Source organism: Lemur catta, chromosome 1 (genome assembly GCF_020740605.2).
Source record: "Lemur catta isolate mLemCat1 chromosome 1, mLemCat1.pri, whole genome shotgun sequence".
Lineage (NCBI taxonomy): Eukaryota > Metazoa > Chordata > Mammalia > Primates > Lemuridae > Lemur > Lemur catta.
In genome coordinates this window covers 277352996-277372718 of record NC_059128.1, presented here as the reverse complement: position 1 = coordinate 277372718, position 19723 = coordinate 277352996, and the positions used below count along the sequence as shown (strand labels likewise).

Here is a 19723-nt window from a genome sequence, read left to right as displayed (position 1 = left end):
GGAAACAGGAAAAAATAAAAGAACAGAGGAAAGAATTTTGCAAATAAAAGTAAAAACATGGATTGGGGATTTAGGAAATTGCACTTTGCTTCATTAAATGCCAGTTTTCAAAGGAGAAGAAAGTGACAACTCACACATGGGTATCCTGATGACGAGATCTAGGGGGGAGGTTACCCGCACCGTGTCTTACCGCTTCATCCACCGAGCTCACTCTGACAGCCGCCTCGGAGATTCATTGTGAAAATTAGATTCTCAAAAACATATGCTGCGCTTGGCTGCCAACCTCAATCTTTTTAGGATTTTTCTCCTTTCTTTCTATTTCTTTCTTTGTGTGTGCAGACTTGATGGCATCTTAGTGCAGTTTATGTGTCAGATTATTTCCTTGCTTCTCTTCTTTGAATCAAAGACTGTCATAAAAATCATGCTGGAGGATTCCAGGTAGATTAAAAGAATTTGTTCCTATTTTTCTTGAATAAATTGTCCACCCCTTTCAGTATGTTTGCACATTTGCTCTGTTCTGAAGGCAGAAGTCATGGAGTCTTTTCTAAATTGACTCGAAAAGAGGACAGGGGACACACAGAGGTCACTTTAGAGGCAGAGAAAGGTGCAGTGAAGGTCAGGCTTGGCCAGGGCTGCTTTGTCCTGCTGGGTTTCTAAGGAGAGACATCAGATCCGATTAGGAATTTCTGATGCTTGCCTTGAAATGACTGGGCTCGGAATGTGACCAGGCTCTTCCTTTCCTCACTCTCTAAAGGGCTGCTCTTCCTTGGGAGGCGCCACAAATGTTAACTCATTCAGATTCTAGCAGACTGGTAGGCTGCAAAAGTGGCCACAACCTTTCACTTTTCCCTGTTTCCAGGCTCTTTGTAATATGACTTTGCAACTCTCCCATGAAGAGGTGGTGTCTTGCTCCCCTACCCTTGAATCTGGGCTGCCCTGCCACTTGGCCTTGGCCAACAGAGTGCAGCAGAAGTAATGGTGTGCCATGCCTGGGAGCTCAAGAGGTCTTATGTGCTGCTGTTCTTTCTTGGAACCCTGCCCAGATGTCATGTGAATGAGAGCAGGGGAGCCTGCTGGGGATGACAGCGAACACATGAGACAAAGGTGAGGTGTCCCAGATGAGGACATCCCAAACCAGCAATCCCTAGCTGCCTCAGCAGCTAAGCACAGATGTATGAGTGAGCCCAGGCACAATCAGAGGATCCAGCCGACTGAGCCCAGACCAAATTGATGATGGGATCATGAGCTAAATAAATGACAGTGGTTTTAAGCCACTACGTTTTTGTGTGGTTTTTTATGCAACAATAGCTAATTGATATACTAGCTTGGAAACTTGATAATATCTCATGTTTTCTGTTCTCTTTTGTTGCTGATATTCCCTTGAGAGTCTCAACAAATGTTCATTTATACAGAAAGCCTAGCATTGTTGGTGATCCCCTCTGCTGTCCTGGGCAGAATGATCATAGCTATTGGAGAATGTCATAAGTCTGTCCTTGAAGTTAGCCTTGGGCTTCCTTCATATGTTGGGAAATGGAAGATGCAATATTTTGTTCTTTACTTTGGATGAGATGCCCTGGCATACACCTAAATATTTTACTGGTATAGGCAGCCCCTGAATCTTCCTGGGTTTATCTCTCATCCTCTGGAATATATGTATCTTACTAAGGCCTCCAATGTATACTACTAGTCAATTCTTTCCATCTGCTTAGACTAGAATGATGTCATCAATACTGGGTATCAATGTGATGTTTTGTGGGATGCCCAGATGTTCAGATCTCTACAATCTACAATATGGCAGAGGGCAGAAGAGTTAACATAGTCCTGGTGCAAAACTGTAAAGGAATATTTTTTTTCTTTCAATTTGATTGCAGATGGTTTCTGATATTCTTTTCTGATAGAAAAGAATGACTTCACCAAATCAGTGGCTGCATAGCATGTCCCTGAGACCTTATTAGTCTTTCCAGCCATCACACCATGTCTGGCATAGCAGGAATTATTGGGCTGCTACTTAGTTGAGTTTTAGTAGTCTACTGTCATCCTTCAGGGTCTGTATGGTATCTGCAGGGATTTCCCATGGAATTTGAGTATCTGGAGGGTTTTTGGTCTTCCGTGATGTATCTTCTCCAGCTTGTTTATTCACACCAGCCATTTGCTCCCAGAAATTCTGGCCTTTGAACCTCACTAAGTTGGGCCATCACTTTTCTCATGCCTTGAGGCTCCATCCTAATAGCCAATTTACACAGTCTCATGGAGTCCTTGCTGAAGTAGGTTGGATTCCAAGCAAGGCTAGTCTCCTGTGCCGTGGTCAGCTTCCTGGCTGGAAAAGAATGTGACCTGACATTTGGCTGCAAGGCAGTCACTAGGGTGAGGCAAGTGAGGTGCCCAGGGTGCAAAATGGAAGGAGGTGCTTACTCTCGGGTCTTTGCATGTGTGGGTAGTCAGTGACTCCTGAAACTTTGCACCCTATATGCCTTACTCACCTCACCTCACCTCACCCTAGCCCCAGTTCTGCTCGAATGGAGACAACTGGGTTGATGCCTTCAAAATCTGGAATCCTCTGGTCCCCCTGAACCCTGAGTTGTAGAAGTAACTCACCCCTCCTGGGAGGATTAGAACAACATGCTTGCTTGGAGATAAGGCAAAAACGTCTCCCCTGCAAGACAATGGGTGTACCCCACCTAAGTATCCCCTTAAGGATGTGCCCCACCTCCCCTCCTGGCCCCAGGCCTATCACTAGGATTATGTCACAGCACGCCCCAGCTGAGGATGTGCCCAGCCTGATCACTGAGGAAAGGTGCTGTGAGGCCCAGGCAGCACAGACCAGCGGGGCCTGGGGGTGTGCATGAGCTCGATCCTGAGGGTTTTGGACCCCAGGGCTTAGAGCAGAGATTGGCTAAGGGAGAGCTGAGACCCAACTGCCTGGCAAGGACCTCGGGAGATTTGCAACCCTGATACTCTGGGTGTGTGGGCAGCCCATTACTGTCTCACCCACCCCGTGCCACATGGCTCCAGAAAGCTGACTGGCCAGTGGACTGGGATGAGGACCCATGGAGCTGGAATTGATTCCCTGGACTTGGAGAGTGCAAGATCTATAACGGAGACTTTAATCCCTGGTGTGTGCTCCACCCTCTAACATTAATAGCCTGTTTACTACCCTAAACAGTCAATATACCTACAAGTGCTGTCTGTGTTTACTTTCTCTTCCTTGATTCTTCCTTTGTGTTTTAGCCCATTGAATTCCAAATGGTCCTTAATTTGGGTCCTGCTTTTGTTCAAAACATCCTAATGGACACTTTCAGTCCTTATGTAATGTCACAAAAACCTTATTTTCATAACAATTGTCACTGGAATTCCTTGTAGGAAGGAATTTGTCTGTACTTAGTATGGTTGGCAGAATAACGCTCCCTCTGTCTTCTAAAAGGATGTCCCCATCCTAATCGCAGAACCTATGACTATTTTATATAACATGGAAAGGGGGAATTGAGGTTGTAGATGGAATTAAGCGTGTTAGCATTAATCAGCTTGAGGTGGGGAGATTAGGCTGGATGATCTGAGTGGGCCCAATGTCAACACATGGGCCCTTGTAAGTGGAAGAAGGAGCTCAGAGTCAAAGGGAGAGATGTGATGATGCTACATCACCATAGCTGAAAATGGAGGAAGGGGCCATAAGCCAAAGAATGCAGGCAGCCTCTAGGAGCTGGAAAAGGCAAGGAAACAGATTCTCTCATAAAGCCTCCAGAAGGGAATGCAGCCCTGCTGACAATGTGATTTTAGCCCAGTGACTTCTGGATTCCAGAATTATACGATAATAAATTGTGTTAAGTCACTAAGTTTGTAGTGATTTGGGACAGCAGCCATAGGAAACTTTTACACCCAGGAGACACTAAGACACAGCTTGGGGGAGAAGTTCAGGAAGAACGGTCAATGAAGGAAGAGCTTTGTCTAGGGAGGAGCAGGGAGGGGTAAGGGACTGGCCTTGCACGGGGTGGGATGAGAGGTGGGACCACTGACTGTTCCTGTCAGGATTTAAATTGCTGTCCTGATAGCTGTTGACCGTTTCCTCCTGTGCTCCCCCTCTAACTTGTGTCACGCCACCCCTGCAGTAGGGGACATATCATAACTTGACCAACCAAAATGCTTAGAGTCCACTCTCGCATTGAGGGGTCTTCTTGGGTCTCCCCCACTCTAACGAGAATGACCTGTCTCTGTGTTCATGTTGTATTTCTTCCTGTCCCTGTCTTCCACAGTATTTAGGCTTCCAGTGTTTAGCACAGTGCTTGCACATGGCAGAAACTCTTTGTCAGATGAATGAATGAATGAAGTCTAAGCTTACCTTTGAGAAGGGCTGATAAAGGATGTAGGTCTAGGAATGAAGGTAGGTGGACAGTTGAAACTTACAGATTCCTGTGACCAAGGCTTGTTATGGGGGAGCCCTTTCTGAAGCCTGGCATTTGTCTCCCTTGATGGTCCTGGAAGTGCCACCTCGAGTATGGCTTCCAACACGGATATTGGATTTCTGCTGGCAGCACCGCAGTCCTCCCGTGGGGGAGAGCTGGGGCCAGGGTGGGGAATTGTGGGATGTTCACTTCTGAGCCGAAAGCTGACTGCAGAGGTAAAGTCACACACAGGAGACGCACAAGAAACCCACAGTTACTACGAACTAGGGGAGGGAGTTCACTTTCACTAAAAACCATTCTCTGTTTGGAACCTGGGATGACTTATTTGAGCTGTGTTGTGGGTTGAATGGTTTTCTCCAAAATTCATGTGTTGGAAGGCCTACTCCCCAATACCTCGAAATGTGACCTTATTTGGAGATAGGGTCTTTACAGAGGTAATCGAGTTAAAAGGTCATTAGGGTGGGTCTTCATCCAATGTGACTGGAGTCCTCATTGAAAGGGGACATTTGAACACAGAGACAGACACACACAGAGGGAAGACGCAGGGGTGAGAAGAGATACAGGGAGAAGACGACCGTTTACAAGCCACGGGGAGGGTTCTAGAGCAAACCCTTACCCCACAGCCTGAGAAGAACCAACCCTGCCTGACACCTTGATCTCCGACTTGCAGCCTCCAAGACGGTGAGAAATAAATGCCTGTTGTTTCAGCCACCCAGCCTGTGGTACTTTATTCGGGCAGCCTAGGAAACTCACGCAAGTCAGAGACCTGCATTCACTTCCAGAAAGGTGAGCTCATGCTCAGGCAGCCCAGGGGCTCTCGGACACACACACAAAAGGAGAACGTGAGCCCTCTTCGCTCACTTTCTGTTTGTGACTGAGGTTTAGTATCGAGGATCCCACCTTTACTGGTTTCTTGCAGTGTCAAGGCCAAGGGGAAATGGTGAAGACCCAGCAGCCCCACCCCGGAGGGGGAGGCGGGTCAGTGGAGAGTGATCCATTACAGCGTGGACTTTCTGAGAAGCGGAATTACAGGGTCGTAATCTCATTTTCTCCCAAGACAAGTAATGATTCCAGGACCCCAACTTCTGGAAAGTGAGATGCTCCTGCAAACGTCTATGAAGATAAACAAAGTTAAAGACCAGGTTATAAATGGGGCCTGTGCCTGGGTGCGGTGACTCGGTGACACGGGCTGTGTCCGCTGCTCTAACTCAATTCACCTTCGTGTGACTTCCTTATGTTCCCAGCATCACTCTGCCTCTGCTGCTCAGGAAGACAGAAGCTGGGACAGTAAATGAAGAGATTTTCTCTCCTTTGTTTCTGATATGTTTCAGAAAGCCATATCTTGATGAAAAAATGCTTACAAAATGTATCCTTAAGTGTTTCCAAGTGATGATTTTTTTTTTCCTTAGAGAAATGGCTTCTTTTGTTTATGAAAGTCCTTTGCTGGTGCTGATGCAGACCTGGCCCTGGGAGCCTGGCCTGAAGGTGACTCACAGTGCTGCCCTGTCACCTACGCCCTTCTTAGGGAGAGCCATGCTGTGCGAAGTGCCAAAGGGCACTTTCATTCCTGAAAGCCCCCGATTTGTCTCCTGCTGTTTACTTTCTTTAGGTAAATCTACTGGGGATGAATGACATTGTTTGAGTTAAGGCTATAGATGGGTAATCGTGCTGCGAAGTAATTATAAATCCTACTTAAAGTAGGATGCTAAATATGTCTTCACAGAAAGTATCTTATACCTCCTGGGTACAATTGTGGGGACCCTGGGAGGGACAGAAAGGAAGATGAAAGTGAAGTCAAAGTGCACGCATTTGGGAAGAGTGGAAGCCACTGTCCAATGGTAGATTTTCAGGGGACAAGGATACTAGGCTTGGTGTCTGGGGGTTCAAGACAGGATAAATTACATGGCGCAGCAAAGGCCTTGGGAAGTGGATGGTTAAAATGAATGGTAAGGGCAGCTTTAAATGGAAGGGACCAGGCAGCCAGTGCCAAGGGCCCTGTCAAACATTTCCAAAGCACAGGTTTAGGCTCACCCGTGCGGGTGAGGTCTGATAAATTCCTAGCCCCTAAAGATGTGGAAGCCAGTTTTCTCTTCCTTGTTCAAAATGATAAAGGAGATGTTTCTGAGTGATGTGCCATTTGGGACGGGTGGTGATGGTGTCTCTGCACACCCAGATGGAAGGCTCCATGCAGAAGTGGATCTGTGCTTATGGGGTACTGCATGGAGTTGTTACCAATGGGATCGGCCGGCACTCTCCCCGACGTGCTCGTGGCTGGCGGCTTGTAGGAAGACTGCTAACCTGGAGCTCAGAAGGTTCAACCTGTTCTCCTGAGTTGTTTATTCAGTCACTACAGAGTCTTTGAAAGTCACTCTGTGTCTTGCTTCACTTATCCGTGAAAAAGGAAGTGATAATATGTCCTTCACCTGTCACCCAGGATAAATATGAATATCAAGCTTTGAAAGGGTTTAAAGATGATTTCTTACTGTTTTAGAGTTATAGAAGGGAGAAAGAAAGAGGAAAAGGAGGGAGGGAGAGAAGAGGAGAAAAAGAGGAGTAAAAAAGAAAGGAAGGAAGGAAGAGGGGAAGAAGGGAAAGAAAACAGACTCTTGAATCTCATCTTGTTCCATGCTGAGATTTCTGAATTAATTTAGTGAAAGCTGGGTGGTCTTTCACAGAGATATAGGTAGTCTTAAATCTGTTTCTTAGATATCTAAGCTAGAAAAATGGTAATACAGTCACCAAACACATTTCCTGTATGAAAAACCCAAATTCCAATCTCTGGAAACTTAATTGGTTTATGTATGTAAACTTTCGATGTTGCTGCTCCTGGCTGCAGCCATCCTTAAACTTACCAGGATTCTCTTTAAAACTGCAGAACTGTGCAATATACTTTAACCACCGGGCCCTAAACCACAAACCCATCACAAAGTCTGGCAGAGCAGATCAGCAGTAAGAGGATGTCTTTGAAAGACTAAGATGAACATTAAATTAATCAACCAGTGCTCTGGGGGGAAATGGCCACTAATTTCAAATTTTTCATCTCTGGAAAATCAATTATTATTATGTTTATTGATGTTGTATTTGTCACTATTTTCAGCCATTTCCCCTGATGACATGGGTTAAAATAAGAACATTGTTATAAAAGAGATTAGACATGTTCGATTCTGTTTCTAGACTTTCCACCTCTCAGCTACCTGGGCTTTGGGAGAAAAATTGAGTGCCATGGGGCGAAGGCTGAGCTTGCTTTTCTTTGTTCCTTTCTACGGTGATTGCTTTAGCCTCTGTAAGATTTAAAATATTTAGTTAAATATCAGCTAATGCTTGTTATTCACCGAGCAGGATTTTGGAGACGTGTATGAAGTCAACCAGCACTCCCTTTCCAGCCAGGTTGGTTGGGACTTGGAATCTGTTTCCTTATCCCCTGCCCCAAAGATGCTGAGGACCCTCACCTCGGTGTGGGGTGGAGCTCCCTAATGTCAGCTGCACAGAAAAGGGACTTCCTGTTGATGTGTTTGATTCCCAAATGGCCCTGACTCACATGTGGACCAGTTAATGCCAGCCTGTGCCCATTGTTCCCAAGCCTATTATCTTTTCCCTATTGAATGGCTCTTGTCCTTTTTTTTGGTCTTAAAAGATAGGGTCTCGTTCTGTCACCCAGGCTGGAGTGCAGTGGCGCAATCATAGTTCCTTGTAGCCTTGAACTCCTGGGCTCAGGTGATCCTCCTGCCTCAACCTCTCAAGTAGCTGGGACCACAGGTGCACACCACCACACCTTTTTTAATTTTTATTTTTGTGGAGATGAGGTCTTGCTATGTGGTCCAGGCTCCAACTCCTAGCCTCCCAAGGTGTTGGAATTACAGGTGTGAGCCAATATTCCTGGCCTCTTGTTCTTTTTGAAACACTTGGTGATTTGGAATTCCCACAGCAGTAATCAAGACAAGCTTGTCAGAACAATAACAAAATGCAAATTGTTCTCCCATTCGGTTGTGTATATATTTACATATGCAAATATGCAAAACTATAGTCATATATATGGCCTTTGCACAGCAATAAAGAAATGATTCTAGATTCACAGTCCATGCTTCATCATGTTCCATTAACTGGGAAAATTTTGTAGTAAATTTTATATACCCCCTCATCTTCTAATATATGCTAGACATTATGTAAAGCGTTCAGGAAAATTACAAAATGAATTGACTAAAGACTTTGCCTTTGATGAGTACACAGTCTATTGAGTACATTATATTGTTAAATTTTAGGTTTACACTTAACACATATTAATGTACCCCAAATAAAAACATAACGACAATTTCTAAACGAAGCCCTCAGTTAAGTGCATTTATGCACTTTTTATTGGATTCAGATATTAAAAAATAATAACTGCATGCTATAACACATTTTAATAAAACAATAACAAAGTAAACTTAAAAGCCCTCTTTTCTCCTCAATCTCACTCCTTAGGTGGCCATAGGTTATAACTATTTGGTGTGTGTTCTTCCCAAATGTTTGTCTGTCTATAAAATATAAAAATAAGTTATACATATGGAGCACATCTTTGTATGCCATCATCCTATTCTTTCAAATGACTGCCTATTACTCCATATCATAGATGCACTAGAATTTCCTACTTGGTGGGCACCTGGGTTACTGACAATTTTTTGGTTTATGTGTGTGTGTGTTTTGTCTTACTCCAAATGGATTGTGAATAAGCAAGAACTTGTTATACCAGGAATAATGGCATTGTAAGGGGTATGTAAGCAACGTTCTGTACTTGACCCTGAAGCTTTTAATAGAGCAACAATGTGATCAAGGTGTATATCAAGAAGATTCAAGGTGGGAGCTGAATTGGAATGGACTCTACACAGAATCTGTAGACTATTTATCCAATCGTCTGGAGGAGAGCCGCTGAAGATTTGAATTAGGGCTATGGTGGTGAGGAAGGAGATGAAACATTCTAGAATTATATTCCATACTCTGATAACTAGGAGAAATTAGTAGCAAGGAATAAGATACTAAACTAAATCAAAGCTACAGCCAACTGTTGGTTTTCTAGTGGTGGGACAGAGAGGAGAGATGCTCCCAGTCAGTTGACAAATGCTGGTTGTCCACTTTGGGAGTGGCTCATGTCTTGGGAGTCAATGCCACTGGGTGTGAGGCAGGAGGCAGAGAAAGGGAGGCCACACGGAATTCCCGTCTCTCCTCCCTGCTGATGTCAGGGGTTGCTCTTCTGCTTCCTGGGTTTTCCTTCCCAGCCTGGCAGTCAGACAACAGCAAGCACTCTCAGTCGGAGAAGGAAAGGGGTCCCTGCTCATGCTCAACCTCAAACAACCAAAATTTGACACTTTTAAGAAAACAGAATTGACAGGAGTTGATGACTGGTTAGATATAGGAAAAAAGAAAAGTTAAAGGTGGATATGAAATTTCAAACTCCCCAAAATGGCACAATATGGCAACACTAACTGAAGGAACTTGGAAAAGGGATGAATTTTTTTTTTTTCTTTTTAGTGGAATCAGGAGAGGAAGGAATGTATTTAATTTTTTAAAATTCAAGATGTAGAGCATACAATTGGAAACTAAAAATTTTGTTCTGGAACTCTCTTGTAGAGAGTTTTATCAGAATCATCATGTGGGTCCTAATTGGCGCTGCGGAAGATGAAGTTTCTCCTGGAAAATCTGTTAAGGAAGTCAGGGAAAGCACCTTGGTGAACAGCAGCATTTGTTTATGGGCAGAGAAAAGAGTGGTCTCAGAAAGAGTTATCCCAGAAGCCAGAAGAGGACTCAAATTCAGAAGGAAAGTGAGCTTCACCCCATTACCTACTGCACAGGGACTGACGGGCAAAGGTTGAGAAGGAGCCACCGGATCTGCTGACTGAGGGTGATTGGCACCCACAGGGGGTTCCAGGGCAGGCCAGGTGCCAGTCTGGTGCAAGTCTGTGGGGGACACACAATCCCTCACCCACACTGAGACTGAGAGCAGCCAAGAAGGAGAAAGGACAAGATGGGAGAAAGGGAAAGCACAGATTACCGCACCCATTTTTAGGGGATCCTCCCTTTCTTCTTCTCAGGTTTATGTCCCACTCTGAACCACACAGGGACCCCCTCTTTTTGTTCCTTCCCTTCACCAGTAAAGAACTCCAGTTTTCCATCTGGCTCTAGAACTGCAGTGTGATATATACAATGACGGTGACAAAATGCTCATTCATTTTGATTGAAAGAATTTTCCTTGTGACTGCGTTTGTGTTGGGTTTTTGGTTTCATCATCCTTAGGTTGCTTATAACAATGTAAAGCTGGAATGACCTAAATGCCCACACCTGGCAGTTTGCTTAATTAGATATGTTCAGTAATAGAACAGTATTATGTTTTCCTTTTTTGTAGAAAAGCAGTAATACACAGATATATAGAAATGGCCAATCATCCATTCAAATGTACCCTGGGACACCAACCACATCCCATAATAGGGAGCTTGTAGGGTGGAAAAAGCCATATCTTCTTTTTGTTGTTGTTGTTAATTATAGAGAAAACAAACCTTTTATCTCCTGTCTTTTTCTAGCCAGGAGTGGAAAGTTGGTCATCAAGGTGTGTGAATTTTCCAGGTGGGTCTGACAAATGATTAGAAGGGCTTAGGGAAGCTGTCACCTGGCTTGCACAGTAAGAAATGGACAAGGTTTCTTACACAGCTCTGATGGAATGCTGTGTGCACACACAGGGGAGTTAGCCCACAGAGACACCATCTCACCTTGCAGAATGTCAAATATTTGGGCTGATAACAAAACTTTGAGCAATCATAAAGTACTCAGTACAGTCCTCTAATGAACTGGCAACAGTATAAATGTCTAATACTCATAAAAAATTTAAGAATTAATCTTTTCTTAAGTAGAACACATAGAAGCCTTGTTGGATCACAATGTGCACTTAATAGATTTTGAAATTATTTCAGTTATATACCAACCAATGAATGTTATTTAAAGGACATATTTTAAAAGGATGATTGAATGCACAAGTCAAGTTGTTTGCCTGGTAGACAATTTTAGTGAAATTCACTTGCTGGATTCAAAACACATTTCTTAGATACTTTGGTATCATGGGATTCTCCAGGAATATAATCATATGTTTGAATCACAGGCTGTTAAAATGGGAAGGGTTAGTAGAAACTACTATCTAGCAACCCACTTACTTAGAGGAAATTGAAATTCACAGAAGTGGAGGGCTGGTTCAAGGTCACAGCCTGTGGCCAAAATTCAGCTCCCTTGATTCTTGGTCCAGTGCTCTTTGCAAAGCACACTGATGCCTCTTCCAGAAACACAGCTTTAGAGTATTTTTAAGACCTTCACATATAGAACCTACACAACTGTATATGGCAGCACTGGGTTATTTTGACTTCCTAAACAGGAGGCAGCGCTATTTTTTAAAACACTTTTTGCAGGGGGATGAGAGTAGCCTATACTTACAGATAGATTATTGGGGAATAACTTAAGAATGCGCCCTCCTCTATTCAGCAAGAATGCATCTGCTGTGGGAAAACGAAAGGGGCTCACAGCCCCTCTGCAAACCCCGTTTCCCCTGGCTGTGTGGTTTCTCCAGCCCTGGGGGCCATCTGCACACTCGCCCTATGGGACTGACTTCCCAAGGTGTCATGAAGAGTGTTTAGGGCGACACACACCTTTGAGAAGTCATTCCAAAAGGAAGCAGTGCAATGGGTGAGTGAGGAATAAGTAGAACTTAGCTGGATCTCTGACTTAAGAAATCAGAGTCTGCTTGAGAAGCTTTCATAACAAGTATGGCTTTTTAAAAGTTTAGCAAACAAGAATAATGAAAAGTTATTGAAGTAATAATAGGAAGAAAAGGACTCACACGACAAGCAATAATCCCTGCTCCTCCCTCTCCACCTCCTAACCCCCAACTTTTCCCCTCCGCCACCCCTGGGGACCTTCACCTTTAGCTGCTTCTGTTTTCAGCTACTTTTAGTTACTTTTGATGGTCAACTCCACATCTCTAAATAATATGCCTTTGCCAGTGGTTGCTTCCCCTTGCCCACCTCTCCTCCCCATGCCTACACAGTGGTGTCATTAATTTTTCCTTTACTGCTACTAAGAAAACTTCCTCTCTACATGGATGAAAATAAAATGGAATCCCAACCTTACGCACTACCATATACAAAGGTAGGCTCCAGATATATTAAAAACTTAAATATACAAGATAGTATTATGAAGATAATAGAAGAAAAGAAGAATATCTTTGTGACTTAGGGGTAAGAGAAGACTTATGCAAGACCTCAATATTTCAAAAAAAACTTGTTACATTTCATTACATCAAAGCTAAGAATTTTGATTCATTGTAGGACCTCATGTAGACAAAGTTAACAGTCAGATAGTAGCATGGGAAAAGGTAGTTGTGACACGTTAAACCAGAAAGGCTTATATAGTGTTCTTTGCTTGCTGTAGTCATCACTTCACTTTTTTATGTGTGTGTACATAATAAAAGACATATAGGATGAGCAAGAAATTCCTGCACAGTGACAAAAAATGTCAAGGAATTTTAGAAAAAGTGGTTATAACAAATCAATTTAGAGGAACGGAGAACTGAACAACTAACATTTGTTAGGTGTATTAGTAAATGTTCTGACTCATTAGGAAGCAGAGAAATGAAAATTAAAACAATGAGCTGCCATTTTCTGAGCAGCAGGTTGGCAAAATGAGGCAGGTGAGCGGTGTTGCTGGTCGGGCGCTGGCAGAGCAGATGCTGAACAGATGCCGAAGCAGAGACTGGTTCAAGGTGTTTATTAGGAACGAACACCTGGGAAGAGAGTGGGGTGGATGCAGGATTGGGCAGGAGAAGGAGAGATGTGACGAAGCAGAACAAAGTCTTGGCCAACCAGAAGGGGCTTCAGTGGATGTCACCTTTCAAAGTTGCGGGCACCAATTGGTTTCCCTGATCATCACCTAAATGCACATCGGGGAAGGATACCAATTGGATATCAGACTGGGATGGGGCAGGGGGGGATGGATGCATGCCTACATGATGGGTGCATTGCGCACCGTCTGGGGAATGGTCATGTTTGTGGGTGCTGACTCGGGGAGGTGGAGGGGGGAGGGGATGGAGGTATGACTGCATGGTGGGTGCCAGGTGCACTGTCTGGAGAATGGACGCGCCTGGGGCTCTGGCTCAGGGGGATGGGCGGGACACGGACAATGTATGTAACCTGAGCTTTTGTACCCCCATGAAAAGCTGAAATAAAAAAAAAAAAAAGCAGTGTGAGGCAAAATTAAAAAAATAAAATAAAATAAAAGTTGCAGGCACCTGGCTGGAATTGCTGGAAACTGCAACTCCTAAGTATCATTGATAGACATGAAGACTCATGAAGCCATATTTAAAAGCAAGGAGCAATCCTTGCTCAGGTTGAATAGGTATGTCTCTTATGATCCAGGTATTCCATTCCAGGTGATAAACATCAGAGAGTTCTCATGGGGTCCATAAGAAAACATGCAAAAGAATGTCCATTGCAGAAGTGTCCGTGCTGGAGGCGACCGCGTCTAAGGTGTTTGTTACTGCAGGGGTGTGTAACAAATCAGGGAATGCTATGCAGATACCTAACTAGGCATACACATATCAGAATGAATAGACCTTAAAAACAGAGAGCTGAGTGGTAAAGGAAGAACAGAACCTCAACTTCAGTGTACTACCATTTACATAAATGAAAACTATGGATCTCAAGGATACATCAAAATTAGTTAAACACAACGGGGTGACTGCCGATGTGAGAGAGAGAGAGGGAGAGAGAAATGGTTAAGGGAATGGGAAGAAAAGGCAATCGACCAGTCAATTGCAAACTACCAATGAGCGTGCACCAGTAAGTGACAGTATGCCGTCAACAGGAGTAGGATTAACTTAGCTCTGTGTGCTCGAAGTTCAAGGGGATAAATACACAAAACGCAGTGGACCCTTCTGGTCTTGGGTGTGTGCCAGCACCCGCTGCCCTTGTCTGAGTTTTGTGCCAGGACCATTTGGTCACTGGTGTCATTACTTGGACCCTGCTTGTCCCAACTCTGGGCCTCTTCAGTCCATTGGTCTGTTCACCCCTGAGGATCACAGGAACTTGATATTTCCATGCCTTGCTGCTGAGCCTGTGGAGATCTGGGGTGGGGGTTATTTCAGGGCCTCCAGACCTCACTCTGACATTTCTACTTTACTGGGACCACCTCATTTTACCTTTGGGCCCCCTCCCAAGTGGTCTTCTCCTTAAATTCAAACAAGAATTAGAACACAACCCCCTCTTTTTGGGGGGGTGCTTCAAAACTAAATGGTGTTTTTATTATTTTCTCTCTCCTACCTCAAAGCCTGCTGTGGGACCCTGGAAGCACCCTAACCTCAGCCTCATTCCCTCTGGATCCTCCCAAGCTCCTCTTGGTGAGCCTGGAACTGAATTATCTTTCTGGTGCAGAGGAACTACCCTCACTTCTTGTTTTCTGTCCTCATCTTTGTCCTTCTTTCTTCCTGGTGCTTCCCAGTTCACAGAGCTGCCAGGATGAACCTGTGCAGAAATGTTTTGAAAGGTCTATTTACTTTCAAAAGTAATACATGATCATTGAGAAAAAAGTTAAAATACAGAAAAGAACAAAGAAGAAAATAAACAGATACATAAAATCTCAGCACCCCAAAAAACCATTGCTGAAATTTTGATGCAGTTATTTATCATTCTTCATTCTGGGAACCTTTTTTATACATGTGAAATCATAGTATATAGGGCATAGTATACATGTGACATTATGCCATAAACATTTCTTTCCATACCTGGGACATACTTCATTAAATCATGCCCCTTCTGTTGGAAAACGGGTTGGCTCTTTTTTTAGTTTTTTGGCACTAAAAGCAACAATGTGATGGCCATTCTTAAGCACGATGCCTTTTATGTCTTCCAGGTTATTTCCTTAGACTAAGTAGTAGACTTTTTGGGTCAAAGGGCATAAACATTTTTTAAGGCTTTTAATGTATTTTACTAAACTACTTTCCTGAAAGAGTGAGTCAGTTTATATGAGTATGTACAAGGTTCATATGCAGGTAAGACCATTTTAGCGCCTCCCCACTGGCATTGGCCAGACAGCCTCATCGCTGCATGAAAGGATTATGAAAATGCTGAACTTGAAAACTCCAGAGTTAAGATGCAAAAGTGTTCAAGTCATAACGGATTTATCTCCCCTTAAGTTTATTATTTTGGGGGCAGTGACACTGTCTGAAGATTGACAGTCCTCTGAATTCCATTTGTTCTGTAGCTGTGCATCGGTGACCAGCCAGCTTGGCAGTAAGTTGGCAATGTTTAATAAGATTGTCCTCCATGATTGAAACAAATGACTCTCTTTTTGTCATCAGAAAAGAAACCTTTGTGCATTTGTTTTAGCAATACAAGATCTGACATCATTAATAATCTGGGCTTGCAACTAGTGCTCGTTGAATACAATAGATGAATGAAAAATTTAATTTTTTAGTAGATCATAAAAGATGTGCCAATAGATCAAAAATAATTTAGGCAGAAAACCTTTGATGCATGAGATAGTCCACTGTCTCTACTTTATGTTAGGCTTGCTAGCACGTCCGTGCTGATGTCATTCTTCGTGAATCCTCCAGGTGCCAGACTGTAGTATTCAAAGACTTATATCAGCTGGTTCTCTCTTCCCAACTTTCTCTTCCATTTCTCTCCATTGTGGCCTTGCTTTGCCAACCACGTTAATCGGCACCATGTCCCCAAGGATGAATTTCAAACTCGTGTTTTTGTTCCTGCTGTAGCTCACATGAGGAACATGCCTCCTTCCCCGACAGCCCATGTAAGTCCTCTTTCCCCGAACCTGTTTCAAGCTCACTTTCTGGGTATATTCCAAGATTCCTCCCTCAAACCTAGCACTTAAGTCTTGAATTCATAGCATTCCACTCTTCATTTGATTCAGTTCGGTGTCGCTTCTCCAAGAACGTTATCTCCCCTTGGCCTGGGACAGTCAACTCCACGAGGTTAGAGACCATGCATTTGAATTCTTTGCTTTTCATCCTCACCCACCAGTACTGTTTGAGTTTATGGAGCCATTTAAAGTGTTTCTTAAACTTCTCATTTCTCTAGATTGTGCTGGGGAAGAGATATTGGATTTGTGTCTATCTGAAGCAAAGTAACATCCAGAAGAGAAATACCTGGCTAGGGATTGTTAAAAAAAATCCCAATTCTGCCTTTTCTCACAGGTGAGAGGGAGTTTGGCAGTGAGCCCAGAACCACTGTGGGCCCCAGCTGCTCCTGGGTATTCTGGAAGGACTCCTTTGGCCAGGCACTTGTAAAGGTTCCCCAAGTGTTGTGACCAGTCCCTTGTGTAGGCTGTAATCGGAGCCATGCAGCCAGGGAAGGGTGCTGGGGATGGCATTCAGGTGGGGCACAGAGGGAGGCAAGGGGATGGCTGGAAGTAATCAATTTTTACTTAAAAGGGAGACTAGAAAATGTAGTGAAGGGACACCTTTGCTCATGGCTCCTGACAAGTGTATATTTACCAGTATAAGGATGAAAATGTCAGTAGTCATAAAGCAATGATAGCAGAAAGGTGGTCAAATGACATCCCTATGCTTCTGTACCCACTGATGACATTTATTGGCCCCTTAGAAAATTGCATTTATTCCCTGAAATTTATACCATGGAGTTCCATCGTCTATATAATATTCAAGAACATTTAAAAAATTTGTTCTATGAAGTTTTCTATTTTATCTCTTGTAGGAATGTCGTTGGATTCTACACAACATAACTGTAAAGGGATCCAAAGAACAAATTCGTCTGAGGTTGTAGTATCAGAACTTCAGTCACCTCCCTCCACCCCAAGCTTTATAAAAAAAAAACTTATGAACACTCTGATCCCTGTAACTTATTCCCTCTTTACTTTGGCTACTAGGAAGCTTACAGCAAACTTACAGACCACTGCTAGCAACTGTACCGAGCTGTGGCTTGCATTTCTCTAACTCCTGGATTTACCATTTTGCTGCCCACTTCCCTCTTTGCTGTGATATGCTCAGTTTTTTATATTTTATTCTTTTAAAAAATTTTAAATTATTTTTAATTGCCATAATAATATGGTACATAGTGAAGTTTCAACACATGTGATGTATGGTGATCAGATCAGGGCAATTAGCGTATCCGTATAGACAGAAGGAGTGAGTCCTAGTGTTCTATATAGCATTGTGGGATGACTGTAGTTAACAGAAATGTATTATATAGTTTCAAATAAGTAGAAGGAGGATATTGAATGTTCTCAACACAAAGAAATGATAAAAGTTTGAGATGATGGATATATTTTATCCTTTTGATTATATATACTTTTTAATTAAACTTGTTTATTTTGAGATAATTGTAGGTTCACATGCAATGTAAGAAATGACAGAGAGAGATCCACTGTGGCCTTTACTAGTGTCCCCCAGTGCTGCCACCTTGCATGACTGTGGTGTGGAGTCACAACCAGGATGCTGACATTGATCCAATCCACTCACGTCATTCAGACTGACCGTATTTCCAAGCTTCTCCTAGTCACTTGTAGAAAGGGACAGGACATAAGTTAAGAAAGAAAAACATTTATTCAATGATTAGTATTTAGAGAATGTTTTTATGATGTGTCTAATAACCATTTAAGGTTTTTATAAAGGTAAAATTTTTAAAATTTTTAGAATAAAAAATACATGCTGGCCTACAGCTGCTAAAATCTAAAGACAGACAAGTCTATCAGCATTTTTGTACAAATGGAACAGTTATAGCTAGGACTCGATGAGAGCCTTCTGTTTGTCAGCTGAAAGCCTACTCTTGGGTGGGAGAAGCTTAGACAAGAGCTCCTCACTGTCACCTTGCCAGGCCGTTCTCCACAGCCAGTGGGCAGGTATTGTGGCAATGGTAGGGGTTTGAGTTTAGTTTGTTTATAGTAAGAGTCTGCATTCAAATACGAATGCAACAGTAGCTTTGCAGGACGGCCTGCAAGCTTGCAGGGGTTTGTTTGGAAGTGAAATTATGTATGGTTGGAATTACCTGGCATAAAGGCTTTAAAAATGGAGATTAAAAAAAGTTTGGGCTGTGGTCCTACGATCTTGTGTATTTTCCAAAACTCCACTGATTTCCTATCTAGGAGCCATCTCTTTCTTCTTCCTAAATTCATTCTAGAAATAACAAGCTCGGGGGAGATGAGCTCCAGGGATGAACCATGATTGGTTTAAGGCAAATTTAATAATCTCACTCCCTTCTGCCAGGGAGCGGTGCAGAGTTGGGCCTGTGACTCCGTTCTGCCCACTAAGGCCCAAGGGCAAGGGATTCTAGGGAGAATTTTGCTTCCCCGGTGTTTTTAAAAAAGAAAACACAGCGAGTTGGCTGCTCCTTCTTCCTGAGTCGGGAATGTGTGTGGGAAGACGGGATGGTGCCAACGGCAGGTTGGGAAGCCACCGTGCTGAAACGCACAGGGCAGACGGATCCGGGATCCCGGGTCCCTCGACGGTGCCGCGTGGCTGTGCCACCCGCCCTGGCCTGCCCGCCTTCAGACCTCTTGCTACATGAGCAGCAGGGTCTGTGTGGTGACCTTGTGCTTGTTGGAGCCAAGTACGTTTTAACTAATAGGCGCATTTAATTTTAAATGTTTGGATTCTCAATAGACGTGTCCTGCAGACATGGTGGCCACACAAACTTCATTATTTCAAAAGAATATTAATTTTAAGTGTGCCTCCTGCTGTCTTCATAAGCTAGAGAAATATCATGACATTCCTGGTGTTTTTGATTTCAAATTCTCTTCCCCTGTGCTTGCTGCTACAAAAGAAAATAGCCCAAATTTCTTTGTCAGTCAGGCAGATCAGGAAGCAGGGACTGTGGGGCCCGGGGATGGAGCCTGCCCTTTGCCTGCGGTGCCCTTGACCTCGTTTGTGGTTAAATGAGAAGAAGGTGGTTGTGGACCTAAAACAGGGTGGAAGGCAAAGGACGTGGCAAAGTGGTTCCAAGGCTGTGTGTCCTAAATGCTAAGAGCAAGGGGAGAGGACAGAGTTGGGTCAGAGGCTGATGTCCATGGGTACCCAGAGTAACTCCATCTGTGATGCGTGAATGCAGGGACCGCGCTCTGATGGAACTTGGCCTTTCTCGCATCAGTCCGTGGCGGTGGCTGGACCTCAGCCCCTGAGGGGTGGGCGGCAGCTATGGAACCAGCAGAGGAAGGCCCCGAGTGCTGCTGAAAATGTAAGGGCTGCCCGGGGTGTGACTGTCTAGGAAAAAGCAAACTGGAGGGCTTTAGAAAAGAAGACAGTGTCCTCAAGCAGCCAGGTACGCAGGGGACAAGGGACAAGGGAC

General features: G+C 43.8%; 1 protein-coding gene across 3 annotated transcripts in view; it reads left to right on the top strand.

Annotated features, from left to right (window-relative positions):
• LOC123630714 overlaps nt 1-17463 on the top strand; it is a 114278-nt gene extending 96815 nt beyond the window's left edge. For all 3 annotated transcript variants that reach the window (XR_006732739.1, XR_006732742.1, XR_006732738.1), the window contains 2 exons: nt 16502-16617; nt 17138-17463. The gene's annotated coding sequence lies outside the window, so the exon portion shown is untranslated. The remainder of the gene's footprint in view (nt 1-16501; nt 16618-17137) is intronic.
• Nucleotides 17464-19723: the final 2260 nt, after the last annotated feature.